We start from the raw sequence: 21352 nt of genomic DNA on the forward strand, positions 1-21352 counted from the left end.
TATATACATACATACATACATACATACATACATACATATATACATATATATATTGCATATCACAAAGGAATAGTTACCTCTCTATTATTGATTCAGTAAAAGTGGGATTCATTTCTTCTTGACCTTTATACACCTAGCCTCCAGCACAATTAGTGCTCAATTAGTGGCCATGGAATGAAGAATGCAATGGGGAAGTGGCAGAGTGAATATATACCCGGGTTCCAGAGAAGGCAGACTCAGATGTGAAGGGCCCGGGAAGCCACCTCCAGAGGAGTAAATGAGATGAGGCCTTTCCTCTCGTTTAGTTGTGTCTTGGGTTTAGAGGTCATCACCCTCACTCAGGACAACTCCCCTAAGCTGTGAGCAGGAAATGCCTTAATATCAGGTCCAATGGCCCAGATTGAAGACATAATCCTTTGGCCCATGACTCACCAAGAGATTCCAGAAGGCACAGTGTGGGTGGCCTTCCACTATCAATCAACGGCTGGGCGTTCCTGCTTGTGATTGGAGTGCCTTCTTGCCACCCAAGCTTATAGGTCTCTCAGATGCAGCCTGTATGGAGACCTCCGGCCATCAGGCCTACGCAGTTTCTAACCACCCACCAGGAGACTCGGGAAGCATCCATAAAAACTTGCTTTTATGGCCACTGACATCCCCTTGAGTATGGTCATTATGATTATTTAGCATTTATGAGACACCCTTCGTGTAGTGAGGGCAAGGGGAAGGCAATTTGGCAACCTCAACACAAACGGATGTTTCTATATAACCCACCTCCGAAGATGATCCCTCCCACTGAAAATAGTTCATTTCCGCCTCAGTGAGGCGCTCACATAGGCTAGGACAACAGTCCTTTCCATATCCTGTATAATGTTAAGCCAGGCATCTCCAAAGGAACCTCACTTAACCAAAACCCAGTAGAGGAGAAACTTCCACTAACCTTTGTAGGTTTTATGCTTGTATTGACTCATGCTGAGTGATATCAGTGTACAAAGTCCTTCTTTCTTTTCCAGTAACATATACTTTTGACTTGATGCCAGACCTTGCGTCTAGTCTTGACACTGTAGAGGTAAATAAGCCAACCTCAGATTTGCCTGGAAGATAGACATGGGAAGAAAAATATAGTACAGAAAATGTACAAGAGCCAAGTTCATGAAAGTGTGGAGGCCTAGTGGGCCAGGCAGGCTAAGAAGGATTTTCAGGAGGATAAGCTCAAGAGGTCACTGAGTGGATAATGAGAGTTTGGGATGCCCGTATGTGGACCTTGAAAGCAGATGGAGCGGCTGAGCAAAGGTATGAGGAGGTGAAATGGTGTGGGTTAAGCAGAGGACCTGAGCTCTGTAGGCTTGCATCTCCTGGGGGTAGACAGGGGCTAGGTGACTAAGGGCCTTGCCTCCTCTCCCACGGGTGTCTGTGCCTGCCACTTGTGGAGAAACCAGTAGTTCTCAGAAAGTGCTTTCCTCTGCTCCTCTCTGTCTTTCACATGGAACTGTCCTCTCTGCTCAGCCTTTAATGCCAGCATTCCCAGCTGCCCTGCACTGTTTTCCTCATTCTAGACCCTATGACGGACAGTTCCTCCTTTTGATGACACTCCAATGATCTCCCAGCCATAGTTCTATTTCAAACTGAAGGGATGCATAGGGACCCCGTGCCTTCCAAATGTCTCCCCCTTTTCAAGGCAGCCACCTGCTCTCCAAACCTTTGCTTTTTATGCATTTCATATGCTTACAAAAGGCATCTCCATCGTACCACTCACTGTGTCTCCAAACCTGACTCCTCCTAGGTGCCTCACTTTTCCTCAAAAGCCCATCAGATACATCAAGTATTCATCCATCCATCCATCCATCCATCCATCCATCCGTCTGTCCATCCACCCATCCATTCATTCTATAGTTATTCAGTTCTTCCTCTCCCACTGGGCCTGGGCTTTGGCTAATAGTGGGCGATGCAGAGATGAAACAGTCTTAGTCCTTAGGACAAGAACCAAATGAGAAGGATGTCACATGCACAGGTGACTGCCACTCTGGCCACCCAGTGCAGCAATAGATGACTATGGAGTGTGGGGAAGGGTGGAAGGTCAGCCAAAACTTCCTCAAGAGGATGATGGACAGTGAAGGAAGAAGAGTCTCAGGGACAGAGAAGAATGTGAGGAAGTGACTGATGGATGATGGCGCTGTATAGTTTAGGTATCAGTCTTCAGAGGTGCTGGGGGGGGGGAAATGGGGGGCAGACAGGTTGGTTATTCGGGGTCTTGTGCTCTCCAATAAGGAATATGGACAGGTCTGAAGCAAAAGGCAGTCAACAGAATAGTGGGCTGCGCAAGCAGGTAGGTTTGCAGGAAGATCGTGTCCATAGGTAGAGGAAGTAGGCGGGCAGGGGAAGCAGACCACAGTGATGAGAAGGCCAAGGAAGAGGTGAAGAGGTCTGAGCATGTGCTCCTGGTCCGAAAGTGATGCTGGGGAGACGTTTCTCAGCACAGACAGTTGCCTTTGCTTATCATCTGCATATGGAAATGACAGACAGAATGAACACCCTGACATTTTTTTTTCCCTAGCTAAATGGTGGGTGATTATTATTGTCTTTTACTGAGAACACAAAAGTGGGAGCAAGCTTAGGAGGTTAAGCAAGTATCTTCAATTTTAGATCAGTTTTGTTTGTGTGTTTGTTTTGAAGCAAGGTCTCCTGTATTCCAGGCTAGCCTTGAACTCAGTATGAAGCCGAGGATGACCTTGTACTTCTGATCTTTCTGCCTTCACTTCCTAAGTGCTGGGGTTACAGGTGTGTACCACACCTGGTTTTTATGCTGGGCTGGAGTTTGAACTTGGGGCTTTATGAATTCTAAGTAAGCACTCTACCACCAGCCCTTAGATCTGTGTTGAGATACTGTAGCCTCATATGATTTGTAAACATGATAGGTCTTGTGGGCACCGGGGCCGGGGATGGAACAATGGCCCCTTACAAAGTGTGTGCTGTGGCATTGAAAACAGGGCAACGCCAGACTGTGGCTTTTCCCCAGAGGAGGCCTTGGTTATCTTTGCTGACCCGCATCTGCCAGCTGTAGTGGGACTTGTGCTATCTGTCACCTCCCCCTAGGAACGCTGGGATGTTTGAAATACACCACAAATCCCCATGTACACCAGAAGTGGGTGGGGCTTCCTGAACTCTGCCCACCGCACCCTCACGGTCCCCTCCACCTCCACGTGTTTCTCATTAAAGAGTTGATGGAAGGGACTGCTGTGCTTAGTAGATTTATCATCATCCCGCCTTCCTAACTCAGAAAACGTCGTGGTCTTAAAGGGAAAGTGGCTTTGACAGAGAAAAAGTGCAGTTCTCAGGGGGAAATGGCATTTCAGGATATGTGTAAACATTGCTTACCTTTTGCTGTTACTTTTGTTGACTAAGTTTGTTCTCAGTGGCAGGTGCATTCTGCTCTGTGGGGACAGGAGCATCTAAGGCATTTATTTCCTTGGGGCAAATGAACTTGGTGAGAGAGGGCTAGATTGGGGACAAGGAATGATGACCTGGGAGTCCGTTACCATGAACAGCTTTTTTCTTATCTGTAGAGGATGGTAGCTCCTGTGGTTTAAGTCTTGGCTCGCTGCCTCTGGCTGTCAGCCGTGTGGACTGACCCCTCCTGTTTATGGTAGGCGATGTGTACAGCAGCTTATTCAGTAGGCCCGTGAGGCTCGTGTCTTATAGGTCTTCTAAACTGGTCCCTTTGCCTTTGTATTCCCACAATAGACTGCCTTCTGCCCCATGATAAGCACTCTATCATTCATGACTGAAAGAAGTCATGGGGCAGGTTGGTGGAGGTTCTGGAATGTGCTGGGACATTTCCTTTAGGGTCATAACCACTGAGACATAATTTCTGATGAATCAACTCTTGTGATGTGATATCAGCAAGGTAACAGAACATAAATAGCAGAAGGAAACGAAGATTAATGTGGATATATCTCTGAGACATCAGGGTAGGAAGGAGCCAAGGGGGCTCCTTGGGGAAGGAGCTGGAAGCCAGGGGTGATAAGCTCACAGCGGGTGAAAGGGGGGCTATGACGCTGATGGCCTGACACTAACCCAGCCGCTGTCATTAACTAGATATGGAATTTGAGACAATTTGTCTCCTCTCTGTGGATCACGTTCTCCCAGCTCAAAGGATGGTGGTGATGGTGGAGGTAATGTGTGTGCCATGTTACTGTGAATGAGGGAAAGAATGCAAGGAGTTTATCACAGAGCCTGGCATTTAGAAAAGCCCACTGCATGCCAATGTAACAATAAAAATAGCTCACAGAAATTGCCTGCTCACAAGGACACAAGGGACAAGGATTATTTTAAGTGACTTAATCCATGAGCTCAGTGTATGATTTTTTTTTTTTTTTTGGAGATAGGATTTCTCTGTGTTACAGCCCTGGTTGTCTTGGAACTCACTCTGTAGACCAGGCTGGCCTCCAACTCACAGAGATCCACCTGCCTCTGCCTCCCGAGTGCTGGGATTAAAGGCGTGCATCACCACTGTCTGCAGCTCAGTATGATCTTAAAACTCACTTTGAGTTGAAGAAACCATACAAAGTCACATAGTAACTAGAGGTCGTGTGGAGATTGCTCCAGAAGCCTGCAGATTCCACTATTTCTATATGTAATTATAGGCATAATTATAATGACATAATTATAGTAATACATAATGTAAAAATACATAAATAAAATATATAACTCTAATAACTGAAGTTGCCTTAAAACTCTCAAGTACCGGGGGACAGAACTGAGAATATTTAATTAAAACCTTATGTTTGGCTTGGGGAAAAAAGTATTCTATGTCACCTATAGGCTAGAAGGAAGCAACAGATATCTGCAATGGCGCAGAGCTTATCCTTTCTCCACATCTCACCGTCTTCAAGAAATTCACTCTCGAGACCAGGTTGTACAGGCCTCAAGCTATCCCAGAGCCCAACCATCAGGGAGGACTGAAACCCTGGGACCTTCTCCTCCTTTGCACCAGGGAAGAAGGGCGCACACATCTACAAGCCAGTGAGTCCAAAGTGAGTAAGCAGTAAGATTCTCGAAGGAAGTCAAGAGGGCAATAGGAAAAGTACTGCCGGATTGGACGGTCCACGAGGTGCCGAGGAAATCCGAGACCACAGAAGATGGATAGGAGGGCCTATATTTAAAACTGGCTCAAGGTAGGAAAGGAAGCGAGCAGCTTAATTTTAGAAAGTCCCAGACACTGAGGCTCCTGGGGGAAGAAATGTGGAAACTCGGGTGAAGATTATTTGCCATTCATCACCCCCTGTTTTCCAGAGAAGAAGCTCAGACTGAGTCAGCTGGGAGGCTTCCCCAGCAGCATAAGGAAAGTAGAGTAGAGTTAGGGTGAGCTTTGAAGTCAGACATGGAGGCCCAGTCACCTAGTCCATCACCCTCAGCCTTGATCTCCTCACGTGGAAGAGGAGACCACACCATCCGCCGACGGAGGTTTTTGTTGAAGAGAAAAGGATGGAACATGAAGCCGATCGAGCAAAGGGGATGGCCAGTGTAGGCATGCGGCTAATGTCTGTGAATGACTCTTCAAGACAGGGGGATAAAGTGTTTATAAAAGAAAGTTCTCAAGCCAGGGTGAGAGTACTTCAGTTCACCCTAATTGCTTTAGATCTAAATAAGATTCTCATGCCCGTGAGGCTGGCCTTTTCCTTGTTCTATGCTTGCCACACTCTGGAGAGTCAGAGCACACTTGCTAGCTGTAGGAGTCGACATTTGCACACTCGGACACTGGCATTGAACACTGTGGGGAATTACACATTATATGCTGAAGTTTACCATCATGGGACTTCAGCACACACACCCCCACTCCCCCACCTTGGCTCTTGAAAATGAACATGGCGTTTGCCCTCATTTTTCAAAGAATGAAAGTTGGTTGAAAATAACTTTTTTCTTTTCTCTTTGTTTCACTTTTTCTCTCTCTTGCCCCCTCCCTGTTCCCCAACTCCTGCCCTGCACCCTCCCCACACTTCCCAGACAGGTTTTTCCTCTATAATAAGCCTAGCCTCAAACTCTGGATGGATCCTCCTGCCTCATTCTCCCTAGTTCTGGGATTATGTACCACCATACCCAGTTGGAATAACTTTATTAATTCACTACAATCTGAAGTAGAAAGTGAAAGAATACACTCTAATTTCACTTTCTAGACATAACTATTTTTATATGTATGTGATTCTAGACTTGATTCTCACTCATATGAACATATTGGTTGCACTCTTTAGGTAGATTTCACAATATACTGGGCGCCATTTCCAGGCATAAGGAATAGCACTAGATATATCTCAATATCCCTCGTCTGGATAAAGACGTGGGAGCTTGCAAGCCCTGCTGGAGTGCCCATGTGCCTCACCCAGTGTGTCCTTCCACCCTCCTGACCGGATTCCAGTGTCACTTCTGCCCTTTCAACAACTGTGTGGTAACTGGATTCCTTCACTAGCTAGTGACAGACAACTAGATAGACTGTTCTCTCAGAAGGAATGAATCCACTCACACAGTTTCAATGCCCTGGGGTAAGACTTGGAGGAAGGGGGGCAAGTATGTCATCAGGTTCTATACTCATCCCTCTCATCCAGGTCCCTTTCCCCCACTCTGATTTCCTTCTCAGTATCCATATTGCGGCAAGATGGTGCCTACTAGCTCTAGGCCTATACTTCTCCAGCTCACATCCAAGAGAAACAAACCATACATCTCCCCAGCAGATCCCCAGAAGACCTGTGATTCAATTAGCCAGTGGCATGCCAATCCTGAATGTACCTAGCTTCTACTATGGATTTGTCATCTGGAATCTATCAAAAACCCTTCGGATACAGTTTTCGCCTGTATTAGGTTAACAGACCCCAGGGGTGAAGTCCATTTTTTAAATGTAGTCCCTGTCAGAGGCCAGTGCAAAGATAACTTCCAGTTACACATTCTGAGAGCTGTAGTATGCTAGACTCCTCAGTGCTATGACATCCATTTTATGCCCAAGGAAACAGGCTTGGAGAAGGGAGACAGCATTGAGCTCCAACAGTTTGTGTGTGCTGGTCCCCAGATCTGGTCCTGGGACCCTCTCACTGTGGTTAGGGCTCACCAGAATCCAGTCACTGTGGTGAGGGGTCACCATGCTCTATTCACTGTGGTGAGGAGTCACCATGATCTGATCACTGTGGTGAGGGGTCACCATGATCTGGTCACTGTGGTGAGGGGTCACTATGCTCTAGTCACTGTGGTAAGGAGTCACCATGATCTGGTCACTGTGGTATGCTGTGGAATAATTCTTCTATACACTGTGTGAATATATATCACTCTGATTGGTTTAATAAATAAGCTAACTGGCCAATAGCTGAACAGGATAAAGTTCGGTGGGAAAGTCAAGCTAAGAATAAGGGAATGAGGAAGGATGAAGTTAGAAGAATTGCCAACCAGCTAGAGAACAAGCTGGACATGCAAAATGGGATAGAGGTAAAAGCCACAAACCTCTGAGTAGTACCTAGATTAACAGAAATGGTTTAAGTTGTAACAGCTAGTTAGTAACAAGCCTGAACTATTGGCCGAGCATTTATAATGAATATTAAGGCTCTGTGTGGTAATTTGAGAGTGACTGCGGGACAGGAGAGCTCTGCCTACAGTGGTGAGGGGTCATCATGATCTAGTCATTGGGATGAGGGGGTCATCATGCTCTTCTCAGGTAACATCATAGCCAGGCTGCATGGTCCCTCCCACAGGCGTGACTTTACCTCACAGTGCTGTGGTCAAATGCGATCACAAACATCTGTGGACGGAGGCAATGCACAGACACCAGCTCACTGAGGCCACCAGCTCACCGAACCCACCTTTGTGTCCTAAACTTGCTTCTCTCAAGTCTCCAAGGGAAAGGAGAAGACTGAATTTGGCCAGGACACTCTGAGGAAAACAGATTAAGCAATAAAACAGATTAAGTAATGAAAGAAAGGGCCATGCAATTCTCAGCTCTATTTTCTCTTATTTCCACAGATGTGTTTTGGAAAAGACATCTACAGTTATTTAGAATTTGTTTTAAGCTTTATTCATTAAGTCTGGGCATGGTGTGTGTGTGTGTGTGTGTGTGTGTGTGTGTGTGTGTGTGTGTGTTCAGGCATGCATGTGTCACAGCACATGTGTGGTGCTCAGAGGACAACTCCATGGAGTTGATTTTTTTCCTTCCTACTTTACGTGGGTTTCAAGGTTTCAGCTCAGGTCATCAGGCTTGCACAATAGACATTTTACTTCCTCACTGTCTCCCTGGCTCCAGTCGTTCAGAATTTTAAGAACAATATGAAACACTTTGGAAAGATATTTTTTTCTTTTATTAATTTATCATTATTATTTGGAAAGATATTTTATCAGTACAAATAAAGTGCAGAGTGTGCTGTAAGAACTAGACCTTGCAGGACAGGCCTGGCTTCCGGCCTGCCTCTGGTGACCTCTGACCTCCCTACGGTGCAACTGGGAGCATGGCTTGCTTTCCCCACAAGCTTCCATTTCCCCAGTGGTTCAAGGAACGGTTTTGAAAAGGTGTTTCCCCTTTGGGATGCGGGTGTAACTCTGCTGGTAGAGTTCCTGGCATAGCATGTATAAGACCCTTGGCTCTCCAGCATGTGTACGCGGGACATGGTGGCCCACACCTGTCACTCAGCACTCGGGTGGGAGAGGTAAGAGGATCAGAAGCTTCAGGACACTCTTACCTATTTAATTAGTTCCACGCTGCCTCCCCCACCCATCCCAAACCATGTCTTTTAAATCTGTAAAATAAATAAGTAAATATAAGTAGGCTTGGTTGGGAGGTGACAGTGACCCTAGCCAGCGGTCCTACTGAGGATCGCAGGGAGGAAAGACAAGAGTTTTCATTGGCTTCAGAGCAAACTTCTTGTGGGTTGAAGGGAGCTGGGGAATGGGACCCTTGGGGGCTTTCCTGCCTCTGGAAAGGGGTTGGCTTCGCTTGTTTCCTAGCCAAAGCTTTGAGACTCAGATGAGAAGTTGCTTGCAGTGTGGCTGAGCTCCAGTTTGGATTAGAAGAATATAGGTCAACAGCAAGACCCATGAAGGTCCTGCAAATTGGCTTCCTGGAGGGCAGTGCTCACCCCGGCACACTGGAGCTGTGAGTGAGAAACTCAGCCTGTGGGCAGAGTTTGATGGGCGAGAGGAAGACTTGGACTGCCAGGAGGTGGGCCCAGCTGTGGCTTTAGCTCCACAGGCTCTAGCCTCGCCTCTGTGTCTGACAGGCCACCGCTCCCTCTCCCTCACGTTTAAAATCAGGGCAGAATTGGATCTGTTTGGGGCTTTCCAGTACAGACAAAGAGCATCCGAGGAAGTTAAACCCACTGGGGCTGCTGCCCAGCCCTACACTTGCTGTCTTTGTGTCCTTTGATTATGAAATTAAACTCTCTGAGCCTCAACTCTCTCCTTCGTAAAGAGGGAGTGCTAATAGTCTTTACTTTGTGGAAGCTCTGCAGAACACAATGAGAACAGATCCTGGCAGAAAGGTCAGTCTGCAAGTCTAAGCCATCATGGTGACTGTATGGTGCCAACTTTTCCAGGGGTCACCATACCACAGCAGACTGTGTCCCCTGGGCAGGAGGGAGATGCACGGGCCTTCCTGGCTCCAGAAGTGCCCCAGATTTCTTGTGAAGGAGAAAGATGCTTTAATACCCAATCTGGCCTGGCGAGGACCCCCACTGGACATGCCTTAGGCCAGAAAACTGGTCCAAGGTTGAAGTCTACGATTAAGAAGGCTGATGGTGCAGGGGTGGGGGTGGCGCACGCCTTTGATCCCAGCACTCGGGAGGCAGAGCCAGGTGGATCTTTGTGAGTTCGAGGCCAGCCTGGGCTACAGAGTGAGTTCCAGGAAAGGAGCAAAGCTTAAGAAGAAGAAGAAAGAGGAGGAGGAGGAAGAGGAGGAGGAGGAGGAGGAGGAGGAGGAGGAGGAGGTGGTGGCTGATGAGAGGTGCTAAACAAAAGGAGGGGAGAGGAGGTGGCCGGCTTCATGCACAGTGAAGATGAGGTTTGGGATAGACAAAGCCTGGCAGACTGGAAAAGCCTGGTTTCTATGGCTGTTGTGTGACCCTAAGAGGTCAAGAGTCAGAAGCTAGGTCCTCCGTGTGGTGGGACCTTTCCCACGTGGAGCCCAGTGCAGGGTGGTTTGTTGCTTTGGGACATTGCCCTCCAAAGAGCCTAAGGTTGTTTACACAGGACCTTTGTTAGTTCTCAAGAGAGGCTTGTTATAAAAAGAATGGACTGAGCTCTGCCCTGGCTCCTAAATTCCATTGTCACTTTTACATCCACGGCCCTATCACCTAACCATTTGCCAAGATGTGACACAGATAAGACAGCTTTCGTAACAGCCAATGCCATGCTATTTCGACGTTCAGCTTCCAACACTGCAAGCTGTAGAAACTACTTTTCTTTACCAACTGTGCCCAACCTCTGGTATTTTGATACAGCAACAGAAAATAGAGGAGCCCTGGCTGGATTGCCTCCTTGCTGTGGGAGCCTTGGATAAGTCTCTGAATTCATCTGACCTTCACATTCCTCCTGGGTAAGATGAAAATTCAATGCTCAGATGTTTTAGTCAGGGTAACTGTTGCTGTGATGAAACACCATGATCAAAATCAAAAGCAAGTTGGAGAGGAAAGGGTTGATTTGGCTTACACTTTCACATCACAGTCCATCACTGAAGGAAGTCAGGACAAGAACTCAACAGGGTGGGGAACCATGTAGAAACCATGGAGGGGTGTTGCTTACTGGCTTTCTCAGTGTGCTTTCTTATAGAACCCTGAACCAACAGCCTAGGGATGGTACCACGCACAATTGTTTGGGTCCTCCCCAACAATCGTTAATGAGGAAGATGCCTGACAGCCAGATCTTTGGAGACATTTTCTCAACTGAGTTCCCTCCTCTCAGATGACTCTAGCCTGTGTCAAGTTGACATAAAACTATCCAGCAACCGGGTCACAGAGCTAGGGAGAATGCGAATGAAATGACCCTGTGTCAGCACCAGGAGGATGCTCAGGAGCTGTGAGCTGGTTCTGAATCAAAAGAAAGGAGAATGGAGCCGCTGACAGCCTGGGGCAGACACAGACCAGCCATTGCTGCTGCTTCGTGGGTGGTAGTGGTGGTGTCAGCTGGTCAGTACTTCTATGTATGTGTGTGTGTATCTGTGTGTGTGAGTGTGTGTGTGTATCTGTGTGTGTGTGAGAGTGTGTGTGTGTATCTGTGTGTGTGTGAGAGTGTGTGTGTGTCGGTGTGTGTGTGAGTGTGTATCTGTGTGTGTGTGTATGTGTGTGTGTGAGTGTGTGTGTGTATCTGTGTGTGTGTATGTGTGTGTGTATCTGTGTGTGTGAGTGTGTGTGTATCTGTATGTGTGTGTGTGTGTGTGTATGTGTGTGTGTGTGTGTATGTCTCTTTCTGTGTGTGCATCTGCTGGTTTCTGGACCCCAGGCTCCTATGTAGATGTAACCAACCGTCTTATTAAATAAGAAACACAGAACCAATGTAAAAGAGAAAGCCAAGAGGTCAGAGCTCAGAGCTAAAATCTCACCCTTCCTCCTGTGGTGGTCCCAGCTTCCCGAAAGAGAGCTATTTCCCTGTGTGTAAGTCGTTTCATAGTCAATCTGCCTTCTCATTGGTTGTAAACCCAAACACGTGACTGCCTCGTCACTGTCTGTATGTACAGCCCCCCAGGTCTTAAAGGCATATGTCTCCAATGCTGGCTGTATCCCTGAACACACAGACATCTATGGGATTAAAGGCGTGTACCACCACCGCCACGCTCTGTCTATGGCTCTAATAGCTCTGACCCCCGGGCAACTTTATTTATTAACATACAATCAAAATCACATTTCAGTACAATTAGATTACCACCACATTCTCATACTTCTAAAGTGGAGAGGGGATGGTGTCGCCCCAGTGCCTTCCATCAGGGTCTTCTGATTGCACCTGCGAGCCCACCATCCTCCTTCCTCTCCCTGATCTGAGTCCCATGACCCCCGCCCGTTTCCAGTGTATGTTTCAGGCCCGTTTGTATTTGTGTTTCCTGTAACAGTTTCTTAGTCACTCTTCTATTGGTGTGAAGAGACAAAATGACCATGGCAACTCTAATAAAGGAAATCATTAAACTGGGGATCATTAAGCTTCCCTACAGTTTCAGAGGTTTAGTCCATTTTTATAGAGAGGAGCATGGAGTCATTCAGGCAGAGAGAAAGAGAACTGGGCCTAGCATGGGCTTTTGAAATCTCAAACCATCCTCAGTCACGCACTTCTTTCAACAAGGCCACACCTACTTCAACAAGGCCACACCTCTTAGTCTTTTCAAATAGTGCTGCTTCCTGATGACCAGGTATCTAAATATGGAACCTATGGGACCATCACACTGAGACCATCACAATTAGGTGGGGAGTTGGGAGAAATATGGCAGGGCTCTTTCCTCTGCTTCCTGTTTGCTACCACAAACATCTCCACTCCTCTGCCCAAGACCACAGCTCCCATCACTGGTGTCTCCATCTTGCTCCCTCCTTGGGCCCTCACAGGCGTCATTGGTAATGATTACCTTGTTAGTTTTGAAATATATTTTCAAAAATTTCATTAATTATAATTTGTTGGTGTTGTTATTATTGTGTGTGTGCATGCATGAAGTGAGTGGGTACACGCATGCCACGGTATGTGTGTGGAGCCAGAGGATAACTTTGTTCTCTTCATCCACCTTTGTGTAGGTTCTGGACATTGAGCTCATGGTGTCAAGCTCACAGCAAGGGCTTTTCCCTGCTGATTCAGCTCACCAGAACCACCTTGTTAGTTTTAGACATAGAGTAAATGCTGATAGGGATCGAATGACTTCTATTACGTAGGTAAGGGCTGTATGAGACTGCACGTCCCTTTTTTCTGTGTTTGTAGTGGCCTCGGTGGGAGCAAGGGGAGGGATTCCACCCACACTTCAAGCATGAGGCCACCAATGTTGAAGAGACTTGCCCAGAGACCTCTCCTCTGCTAACAGGGTTAAATAGCACTACGAGCTGAGACCCCCTCACTGGGTTCCTTGTGATTCAGCCCTGGCTCCTGTTCAGGGACGGCTACAGTGTACAGACCCCAGAGGCTCAACGGCCTCAGCGTTGGTCACTTTCCCTGACCATCTGAGTCACCTTTGGGATTTTCCAGGCCCAACACTCCTGCAGGGTTGAAAGAAAGAAAAATCCAATGTGTTGCAAGTTCTGAAATCAATTTCATGACCAGTTCCGGTTGGCTCAGGCGTCCTTCTGAGGAATGAGGGAGCTGAGGGGGAGCATCAGGAAGTCAGTGTCCCAAGGTGGATGAGCCCTCATGTTGCACACAGCCCTAAAAATCATTTTCACAAGGTTTGTAAGAATCATGAGGGCTTCTGGATGTGCAGACAGACATGCCCTGGTGGCCTCTGATGCTGCATCCCTGCCTTTTGTCCTGGTCAGTACAGAGCCTCACTCAGCTCTGGGCCTGACACATCAAGGCCCCCACCACGGCCACCAGAGGTATGACATCATTGTCCACTGCCATGGGTGGATCTAGCATCTGCTCTGGTCCTCACACAGCTCTACTTTACAGGGACCCCCACCCGAGGTATGACATCATTGTCCACTGCCACGGGTGGATCTAGCATCTGCTCTGGTCCTCACACAGCTCTACTCTACGGAAGCAGAAGAGAAGTTTCAGAGAGTTAAACACCTCGACCAAGGTGACATGTGAGAATCCAGTCGTCCCAGAGGCCTCCTACTTTAAAGACGAAGCGCCAAACTGTTCAAGTCAAAGAGACCCAGGTTCGTCAGCCCAATCTGCCAGCCACCCTCTGTGGGTTCCTGTGAGTGTCTCTTCTACTCCGCGCCTGAGGAACTGTATTGTAAAGGTACAGTCATAGCAACTGTCTTATTTAGTTGTGACGATGACTACAATGAAGGCCAAGATGCCAGGGCAATGACACAAAAGAGCTCCATATGTGCAGTTACTTTGGTCTTAGTCTTGCTTTTTTATCATTATGTACAACACCAGACTGGTGGTATGTTTCTTTATTGAACATAGCCTGGCATAGAGTGGACCAGCTGTACAGTTCCTCTTCTCCTGGTGGTTAGTGGAGTTTGACTGAGCTCTGCCCGGTGCCCTAGGACTGAGTTCTGCAAAAGGGTCACAGAGCCTGGGCTCTTGCCAATAGGAGAGGTCTGGAAGAAAGAACAAGGGGAGCTGGAGGAATGATTGCCCACAGGTGCACAGTCTTGGGTCCCATCCCTGAGTGAAGAGAGGAAGAGAAGAGAAAACAGAGAGGCTGACAGTGCAAGTGAGGATCTGGGGAACGTTTGTTACAGGCCGAGGAGAGAAATCGAGATGTCTGGTAAACAAGCCCAGAGCCCAGCCCATGCCTGTATCCCTGCACTCAAGTTGGTTCAAACATTTTCCAGACTTCTTGCCCCCCCCCCCCCCGCCCACACTGCCATTCCCCCAGCCCTCCCGCATCTATTCTTAATGATATCAATTCTCTGGTATCTCTTAAGATATCTGCAGTCAGCTCTAAGGCCAGCAACAGAATACTTGGAGCCTAGCAGGAGGAAGACCGGGTTCTAGAGGTCATTGAGATCTTTGATAATATAGAAGGAGAAACTGGGGTGGAGAGAGAGAACTGATTTGCTCCAAGTGACACACCTGGGTAGCTGCACAGTAAGGGAAAGACTCAGACTTTGGGGTACAGTGTTCAAGAAGCAGCCTGCAGGAATGGCACCCTCAGATTAGACTGGGCTGCAGCCTGATTCTGCTACTTACTACCTGAGTGATGCTAAGAAAGCAAGCCCCTGATGGCCTGGACCTCAGTTTTCTTACCTGTGCAATGGGTATGGTGATGCATTCTCTATAGGAAGCAGAACAAATAAAAACATCAGAGAAGGAAGAGCCTAGGCCAGCTCTGGGCCAAATGTAAGTCCCCTCCCTTTGTTTCCCACCTTTCTTGGAATCAACTCCAGAACTTTAGAACCAGACAGACTTGGGCTCAAATCCTCAAGGAACTGGGGAGGTTGGGGGACGGTATTAACTTCGTCCTGGTTTTTGCACTTATAAAGTTATGACAGCTGGACAGGCTAGCAACTATCTATAATTCCAGCATTCAAGAGACAGAAGGCAGGAGTGTTATAAGTTCAAGGCCAGTTCAGGACACATAGGAAGAATATGCTTCCGACAACAAGAGAAAACTCATGGTCTCTATACAAGAAGGAGAACACCAAGTGCTCCTTGGGGAGTCAGAGGGGTCACAGACGTGATGTAATAGATCCTCTGGACAGTGCCGTCCTCCTCTCCGCTCCTTCCTTTCTCTAGGGCCCACACTGCCAGTTAAGACAGCCGCAAAGGTGAGTCTGTGTTCAGTCCTCTTTTCTATCCCAGAGTCCCTCCAAGGTTCAATCTGCAGAGCTGTGGACTCTGGGGACAGAGACACTCCCTTTAGCCCTCAGGCCACTTGAGGACACCGATCCCCCGGGGGCATCAAGCCCAAAGGCTCTGTGAAAGTCACAGCTAATGCAGGCTGGCCCTTGGTCACACCTTCCCCTCCTGGAGTAAGCATAATTATTCAGAAAGACACTTAGGTTTAAGCCACTTCCTTCAAATCAGCAGCCCCGCTGCCTTCCAAGAGCCCTTCCAGGAAAAACACTTCAGTTTTCAACAAGAAATGAAGCTTTGGGAAACGGGCGCACAGTTCAGGCCTCCAGAGACGTTCAGGGCCCTATGTGGAGTCAGAGGCTGAGCCATCTGAGAATACAGAGATGGCTGAGATGACACACATTCGTCCTATCTCCCCCTGAGGAACAGGGCTGTTGGAAACCAGAGAAAGGCAGTGTGCATCAGGCATTTCAAATGACCTGTTCCTTAATAAGCATGTATTCCACACAAGTGGCCTAAGCTCTGGGAACCTTGTCTTCTTATTCTAAAATAGAAACTATCTTGTCACTGTGAAGGTGGGGGATGGCGTTTAAAGGACGTACATTAATGAATTAGGTTGAACCACACGAAATCACTGTTTTTGAGGCTCAAAGGTGGTAAATTATTAGAAATCTCACATGATTCTTTCTTTGTGCTGCTAAGTGCCTGTCCTATTTGGAGAGACTCCAAACTGAGCCATGCAGCCATTTGACGACCCTCAAGAGTTATTAAGCATAGGAAATGGGTAGGATAGTGAGGGCTGTGTGGAAAGATCCGAATCTGGCAGCTTTGTGGATGTCCATCTGCTTTAACTGTCAACTCAACACAACCTAGAGTCATCTCAGAGGAAAGCCCCAGTTGAAGAATTGCCTAAATCAGATTGGCCTGTGAGCATGTGTGTGTATATTTTATTGGTTATTAATTGATACAGGAGGGCCTGACCTGTGGTACCATCCTTCAATAGGTGGACCTGAACTATATAAGAAAGCTGGCTGAGGGGCTGGAGCAACGGCTTAGCAGTTAAGAGCATTTACTATTCTTGCAGAGGACATGGGTTCAGTTCTTAGCACCCACATGATCACTAACTACTGTCTAGCTTTAGTTTCAGGGACTCTGATGCACTCAAGACTTCTGTGGGCACCAGGCATGAACATGGTGCACATGCATACGTGTAGGCAAATATTCACACATAAATTAAATATATGTCTAAAAGCAAGCAAACAAGCAAGCAAGTTAGCTGAATATAAGCCCGCCTGCCATCCAGTTAGTAAGTAGGATTTATCATAGTTCGTGCTTGTCTGCATTAGTTTTTTTTTCTAACTTGACACATTAGAGTCATCTAAGAAGAGGCAGGTACCTCAACTGAAAAAAAAGTCTCCATCGGACTGCCTGCATGAAAGTCTGTTGGATATTTTCTTGATTAGTGATTGATGTAGGAGATCCCAGCCCGCTGTAGGTGGTGTCACTCCTGGGTAGGTGGTTCTGTGTTGTGTAAAAAAACAAGTTGAACAGACAGACCATGGAGAGCAAGCCAGTAAATAACATGCCTCCATGCCTGCCTCCAGGTTCCTGCTTTGGCTTCCCCATATGATGAACTGTAACCTCTAAGACAAATAAACCTTTTCCTCCCAAGGTTTTGTTTGATCATGGTGTTTAAACACAGCAAGAAAAACAAACTAGGACGCCCTGTACGTTTTTGGCTGTGAAGTACGTTCCTTAGTAAGTGATAACGCTGTGTGCAGGAGCAAACAGGACAGTCTTCAAGTTCCTACCTTGTCTTCCCTCAACGATGGGCTGGGACCTGGAGTTGTAAGCTAAATAAAGCTTTTCTTCTCTGAGTTGATTTTGGTATTGAAGGGTATTTTATCACAGCATCAACACTAAAACTAGAACAATGGGGCAGTATGGACATGTGCATTTGAACAGACCTTGGGTAAGTTGGATGAGGCCATGTTTTGTGCTCAGGTAGACCAGGCTGGGACAAAGAAGAATCTAGCATCCCAGGAACAGGCAGTAGACACAAGGGTAAATGACAGCCTTGCCTCCTAACCTGCCCCTTATCAGGGTTTCTTTCCTCTTTTTTTATTTTATTTTATTTTATTTTTTTAAATCCTGTTTTTGAGTTGGAGTATCTCAGTTTGGAGTGTGTGTGTGACTCGGGAAGAAGGTTGCTTCTTGTGAGGTCATACAGTGTGAGTTGGGGTAGAATGGGACTTGAATTCAGACTTTTTAAGATTAAACCTTTGCCTCTTCTGAGGAGTGTAACTAAATCTTATCCTAGGCTTGCTGCTACATGACTTGGCAAATCCTGGCCAGCAGGTCCTGAGTTCATCCATGTGTATGTACCAAGCTCATGTTTCTCAGCTGTTCCTTTCGCTTGAGAGTGGGGCTGTGTAAGCACTGTCGCCCGGTAATGTGGCCCTGGTTTTCTTCCAGTCACTGGGTGGATGCAGAGATTGTAATGAGCTGATTAGGTATGATATTTACCATCATCAATGTTACAGTCTTCCTTTCCTACTCTGTGTAACAACATGAGCTGAGAAACAAATGGGGGAATGTAAAGTAGGGAGGCCAGCCTTAGTTGAAGCTAGGTAGTAGATGCAGCCTGTTCAAGACTTTATTGTGATGTACCTGCTTTGGTGGGGTTCAGGTCCCAATGTGTGGGGTTGGCGAAGGGAAGGAGGAGACAGACACGATCTGAAGGTGAATCCGGCGGCACTTTATTGAAGAAGGAATACACTTTTTAACTCTACAGTTATACATAGGATTAAATGGGAGAAAAAGGGGGTGTGGGAGCTGGGGTGTGGCTTGAGGTCATGGCTTGAGGAAGCTAGCATTGACCTTGACAATAAACAGCAGTCATGTGTTAATGAAGGGTCACAAGTTCCTCTTGCCAGAGAATTTGTCTCCCTTTTTAGCAAGAGGGCACTTTCTTCAAGCCCCTGAGGAAATGGGGATTTACCTAAATGCCTGACTTTGGGAAAAGGACTTTTCTTGAGGGATTGTTAATCCCAATAGTGAGAATAAGACCACTACCACAATTTGAGCCACATTTGAAGCAAGCTTGATTTTTATTGGGGTGCACCCAAGAGCTGACAAGTGACTGCCTCCTAAGTCAGGGTAAAGAGAGCAGCCCCACGTCCATTTCTTGGGCCCTTTTAAGGAGTAAAGTCACCGGTAGTTTTACACAGACAAGACAATGGGGAAATAAGGAAATACAAAAAAATGTTTTAAAAAATCATGTGGTCACCATGTGATTAGGGATGGAGGGTCAGGAAGGGTAGGGGTATTCTCAAAAACAAGGTCATGGGTTGAGGAAGGTCAAGTTCCAGGAAACAGAGAGCAACTCAACTCCCATAGTAAATAGAAACTTATTTTTAAAAATACAGCATAATGGCTCCTGCCTTTAAAATGGAGTCAGGCAGGCTCCTCAGGATCAGACATTCCCTTATAGAACAGCTTAAAAGTGAGTGAAGACAAAGCTAGACAAATACTACTGTGAACCTGATTAGACTTTAGGAATCCATAAATCTTGATTCTCAAACATCAAGCAGATGTTATATATCTAAATTTTCTAGCAGCTTGGTGTTAACTTGTATGGATGTAGGCAGAGTTATCATTGCTCTATGGTTCCATGGAGGCTGGGCTTTTTTTCAAAGAATTATTTTGTTTGGAGAGGCTACCATTGTATACATTTTTATCCTTCACCAAAGCCCTCACAGAATTTCCCAAAGGAAAAGGCATGAGGAAACTCCCATAACACATAGTGAGAATCATTAAAAATGAAAGTAAAAGGTGCTGGCGAATTGCGTCATCATAATGAAATATTGTGGCTGACTAACTTCATAGAGAAAAAAAATGTTCATTTAGCTCCTAGTTCCGTGGAAGGGGATTTTTTTCTCTCTTTTTTTTATTATTAAGAAATTTCTGTCCATTTTACATGCCAACTACAGATGCCCCTCTCCTCCCTCTTCCCACCTCCATCTCTCTCCCTCAGTCTATCCCCCATTCCCACCCCCTCCAAGGCTATACCTGCCATGGGGAGTCAGCAGAGCCTGGTACATTCAGTTGAGGCAGGTCCAATCCCTTCCCCCTGAACTAAGGCTGTGTAAGGTGTCCCACTATAGGCACTGGGCTCCAAAAAGTCAGCTCATGCACCAGGGACTGATCCTGATCCCACTGCCAGGGGCCCCTTAAGCAGATCAGGTTAAACAACTGTCTCACCTATTCAGAGGGCCTAGTCCAGTCCCATGGAGGCTCCACGGCTATTGGTCCACAGTTCATGAGTTCCCACTAGTTTGGTTTGGTTGTCTCTGTATGTTTCTCCATCATGATCATGATGCCCCTTGCTCATAGAATCCCTCTTCTCTCTCTTCATCTGAACTTCTGGAGCTCGGCCTGGTGCTTGGCTGTGGATCTCTGCATCTGCTTCCATCAGTAATTGGATGAAGGCTCTCTGATGACAGTTAGGTTATTCACCAATCTGATTAACGGAGTAGGCCAGTTCAGGCACCCTCTCCACTATTGCTAGTAGTCTAAGGTGAGGTCATCCTTGTGAATTTCTGGGAACTTCCCCAGCACCCCGTTTCTCCCTGTCCCCATGATGTCTTCATTCATCATGGTATCTCTTTACTAGCTCTCCCACTCTGTCCATGTTCCAGCTCAACTATTCCATTCCCTTATGTTCTCATCCCCCATCCCCTACCCTCTATTGCCCCCTGGAAGGGGCTAATGGCAAACAATGTCACAATTACATGAGAAGGGGAGAGGACATTGCAAGAAGAGCCAGGGAGAGACAAGGGTCCTGCAATCCCCTCTGAAGGTAGACCTCAATGACCTAGAGACCTCAAGGCTCCACCTCATGTGAATGCAATCAGTTTCCTAAAATTCCATGTCATAGACTGACCCTCCAGTCTGTGAGATATCAGCTAACCGCTCAAACCATGTCCCACTCAGAGCAAAGAGGACTCTGCTGCAATGTAATGATTCCCTATCTCGAATCTAGGCTATTTCCAGGCACCATGCTGGTCTCTATGGCTTTCCTGTGAGCAAGCATGATGAGTGAGCAAGCATGAGGAGGCCACATGTAGTACCACTCACTACCACAGCCTCGGTGTTATGGGAGAGCCTTGAACCTCACAATAGAAAGGGTCCTCATACTTCCTGAGAAAGCCTGCTCAGCATCCCCAGAGAACAAGCAGGAGGGCCGTCAGGGGCTGCTTGTGTGGCTTGGTCATGGTTCTGTGTCTCATCTACAAGGAGGAGATAGTAAGAGTCTCTCCTTTAGGGAGGTTGCTGTGGGAAAGAGCCGAAATGACATGTGGATACGCTCAGTGCCATGCTTTGTCTTGTAATACCTGAGGATTATTAAGTCCTTCCTTCCTTCCTTCCTTCCTTCCTTCCTTCCTTCCTTCCTTCCTTCCTTCCTTTCTTCCTTCCTTCTTTCCTTCCTTTCTTCCTCCTTCCCTCCCTTTCTCCCTCCCTCCCTCTCTAATCATTCTTTTCTAAAAAGAATGATTATATTTTGTATGTATGATGTGTGTGTGTGTGTGTGTGTGTGTGTGTGTGTGTGTGTGTGTGTATGGTTGCACACTCACCGTAATGCACAAGTGGATGTCAAAGGACAACACTTCTCTGCTCCCACCATGTGGGTCCTGGGGATCAAACTTAGGATGTCACCCTTGGTGGCAAAAGTCTTTACCCACTAAGCCATCTGACTAGCCCTCAACTCCTTTTTTCTTGGAAAATTTCCTTGTACTCCTGAGTCACGTGGCATGGTTCAGGCTTGAATGAGAGTGTATGTTTATTTATTTTTTGTGTGCACTGATGTTTCAACATAGGTGCCGGGTCCCTTGGAAGTTGTGAGCTGCCATGTGGGTGCTGGGAATTGAACCTGGGTCCTCTGGAAGAGCAG

Source organism: Peromyscus leucopus, chromosome 2 (assembly GCF_004664715.2).
Source record: "Peromyscus leucopus breed LL Stock chromosome 2, UCI_PerLeu_2.1, whole genome shotgun sequence".
NCBI lineage: Eukaryota > Metazoa > Chordata > Mammalia > Rodentia > Cricetidae > Peromyscus > Peromyscus leucopus.